Here is a 3,946-nt window from a genome sequence, read left to right as displayed (position 1 = left end):
ACGTGATGTTCATGTTTTTATACTACACAAAATACACCCACACTTTCCATGCGACGTTCTACATGTCTGCATAATTCTTGTGCGCTTTTTATGGAGACAAAGGATATTTTAGCACTGTTTATTTGACGCTATAATTTGTTAATGTCGCATTAGCATTAAAATTCGGAAGCGTGTTTCGGATTTCAAATTTAATAAAGATCATTTGAGAATCAAACGAAACAATAGCATTGTGCGTAATAAATTCAACGATAATTTGTTTAAGCGTATTACGTGCCATATCGCTTATTAAAATGTGAAAATAATAAGTATGAAAGTAGCGTAAATCTAGGTTTCTACACTACACAAATATACATGTAGGTGTATATCTTTTCACACAATCCGCAGCGTACGTCCGCGGCAGATTTACTCCGCGAAAGTACGCAAGGTTAATATAGACTCGGTGTCGTTGTGTGGATTGATGCCGCGTGCCTCAGCAATACGCGGCGTGAACACACGCCGCGGCCGCTGCGTACTAATATTCTGGCCGTGGCGTAGCCGAGGATTATGTTCCGCGTTGGCTGTACTGTATAAGGATTTTTATTGAAGTGGGGATGGGGTGCAGACTGACGGTTGTGCTCAGAGGAGGACCATTAAGTCTGGTTGGACTTTATATCAATTCATGCTTTTTTCTTGAAATTGGGAAGTTTTTGCATGAACAGTAATTTTTTTTTCTTTATATTTTATATAAATTTATATAACACTTTGTAATACTTCAAATTATAAGAACACAATATATAAATTCACGTGAATGACTTTGTTTGATGTAATTGAATATAAAAATAGAGATACGCTTCTTAAAAAAGCAATATAAGGCGACATTTAGGTATCATTCTTAATGAAACCTGTGATAACCTTATCAGAATAATTATATTGACATTGTCTAGCTCGAGTTTAAGTGGGTTAACATCTTCATGTGAAATTTTAAAAACGATGTTGCCACTTTGTCATAAATTAAGCTTATGGAACATGTTAGACAACTCTTTCCAATATTTAATATAGTATTGAGCCAGTCAATTATTACTTGAGAAACCTGTGGACAACAAGGTAAACAAAGAAATATTACAGTACAAAATGTCTGCCTGTTAAGATGATGTGAATGTATATGCCCTAAAAGTCCTGTTGTTCTCTGGGGTATAATTTAGAATGGTATAGTGACCTTGCCATTCACATGGGTTGAAATTCAAGATTTGTCTAAGTGGTATATATGTTTAAGGCATTCAAAAGTGTAACTCTTAATGAGCCTTCAGTATTCTTCAAATGGCAGGGCATGAAAAGGAAAATTAATGCATGCAGGGGTTTTTCAGCACTGTCTGCCCCTCCTGAAAACGGAGGCACTCTCAAAGCAAACGGACCCGATCCCAAATCGAAATTTAAAAAAAAAATCCCAATTTCCAAAAAAAAAAAAAAAAAAAAAAAAAAAAATTCTTTTTTTTTTTGAAGGGTCTTATAACTTGTGGGACTAACCAGTGTTTGTTTTGGTAAAAAATATCTGCTATAAGGTTTTGACTGTTCAGTTCTTATCTCAGAGTGTAACTGTAACTGAAAAACAAAACTGCAGTACAGTCCAACCTGCCCGAGCGACCGCCTGTGAACAGCGACCAGTTGTCAATAACGACCACATTGATTTCCCCCGGATTTCACTATATTCTGTACCTGCGAATAACGCCCACCTGCCAACAACGACCAGCGACCGCAATTTTACATTCCCAAAGTCAAATTTGATAGCTAACAACGACCACGTCAATGACCAGCGACCACCATTTTACATTCCCAAAAGTCGAGTGACTAACAAAATCGTTTTAATTATCATAATATAACGTTTCATAATGAATAATTTAGATTTGACAAAACAGCATACACTAACTTATTAATACGATGACAATATATTTTTTGAAGGATTTTCTATTAAACTTTGTACGTTGTCATCGGTTTGCAAAATAAAAAATCTTGTATTCCTTGAAAGAGGCTTACAACGACCACTTCAATCATAACAATTAACGATTTCACAACTGTCCATAAAACAATAACCGCTATAATGCTGTGATAGTCACGTGATAAACATCTTACCAGTGCACTGGTCGGTCGCTATGGAGATATTGGCAAGTGACAGTTTACTCGATAGCTGTTTTTTGTTTATTTAACACATATTGCTAATTGGTAGCCACCTGCTTCTTTTATGCATTTGGAAGTTTGACGAAGGTGTAAGAAGTTGCCTTTATACTAATTGCCGAAAATATCAAACGTTTGGGGCTTATATCAACTTATAAAGGAAATTTACGGTTTCTTTACAATTACGATGCAAATTGTACACATACAATTTAAATTCATTCTTTTCTTAAATTTCTCCGTGATACGACGCGCATAGATGATAGATAAGTAAATTATCAGTTAAAGTTAACCATTATGGCATCCAAGCGTTAGTTCGTTTGTTAGTTTATGTTTGGAAATTGAAATAATACATGTAAATATAAAACACAACTGTGATTTCAATCCTTTTTTACGTTTTACATGCTTTAGTATTCACACATTTAAACAATAGAGCACATACATCATACGGTACCTGTTAAAAGCCTACTAGCATATTTTGCAAAGTTTCAATCGACCCTGCGAATAAAGACCACCTGTGAACAAAGACCACAACGTCCAAATCCCTCGAGTGGTCGTTATTGGCAGGTTGGACTGTACATGAATAAACGTTGAACATGCCCATTATTGCATCTGTTTATATAAAGAAGACAAAATTATTTGTTTAACCACTGAATTATTTATATTTATATTATTTTTATTTCCAAATGAGCCGTTTCATCGAAGCAAAAATTCCCAAAATGGCCAATTTTGTCGATAAAAAATTCCCAATTTGGTCAGACTCCTTTTCCCAAAATAGGCAGAAAAAACCCTGGCATGTAGTGGACCGACTTGGGAACCCAACTGCAAATCACTTTATGGAAGGTTTCTAATGACAAAGTCTGTTGAGCTGGTGACAGTATCATGATGTCGGTCAGCAGAAGCTGGTTCTCCACAACCTTTGCCAGATTGGCATGAGGCTTGAACCCTGAGAATTTAATGAAATGCATTCATTAATGTAGTTTATAAAAAGTATCAACTTATTGCAGTTGTTAAATTATTACAAACATGATAAGCAGAATACTAAAAGATCAAAAGTTGTTAAACAATTTTAATGATGTGTGCATCTAGCTTTTATTAATGGTTCCATTTTAAAAGTTTTACTGCTTTTATTAGCTCGGCTGTTTTCGGAGAAAACCCGAGGTATTGTCATAGCCAGCTCGTCGTGTCCGTTGTGTCGGGTCACTAGGTCAAAGGTCAAGGTCACTGTGACCTCTTAAAGAACAAAAAAAAGAACATTCTGACAAGCTTTCATTTCTTCAAAAATGCACCCGCAGCTGAGCATGGCACATGTTATGCGGTGCTCTTGTTTCCCATTGATTTCATTGGATGTTGAAAACAAGGAGTGAAATGATCCCTGTGGTGGCAAAATAAAGGATGAATATATTTTTAAATGCTGAACGTAATAGAATTTTCAGTATTTGTCTGGGAACAGTAAATGCAAAGGATTGTGAATTGCAGTTGGTTTAAAGGGACCTTGAACCTCACACAGAATTGATCAATTCTGCATCAATTGATATCAAAGTATACCTTTTTCCATCCATAGGTGATTTTCAAGGTCTCCATGCTCACACCTTTGGAACTTGTCTCATGGCCCTCATGTATGTTGGCAACATGGTTGAGCATTTGACAACCATTTTTGCTTTACCATTTCACCATCACCATTGCTACTGGCAACACACCAATACAGGTGGTTACTCACTGATCTGGACCAGGCTTTCACCTGCTGACACCCCTTCTTCCTTCCTGCTGCCTCTAGCTTTTTGTAGATTCCTATTGACAT

The 3,946-nt window shown here is 36.2% G+C and overlaps 1 pseudogene; it reads right to left on the bottom strand.

The window, feature by feature from the left end:
- Positions 1-2,390: 2,390 nt before the first annotated feature.
- LOC127838945 (uncharacterized) lies at positions 2,391-3,946 on the bottom strand (annotated as a pseudogene).

Source organism: Dreissena polymorpha, chromosome 1 (genome assembly GCF_020536995.1).
Source record: "Dreissena polymorpha isolate Duluth1 chromosome 1, UMN_Dpol_1.0, whole genome shotgun sequence".
Lineage (NCBI taxonomy): Eukaryota > Metazoa > Mollusca > Bivalvia > Myida > Dreissenidae > Dreissena > Dreissena polymorpha.
This window is presented reverse-complemented; position numbering and strand designations above follow the sequence as displayed.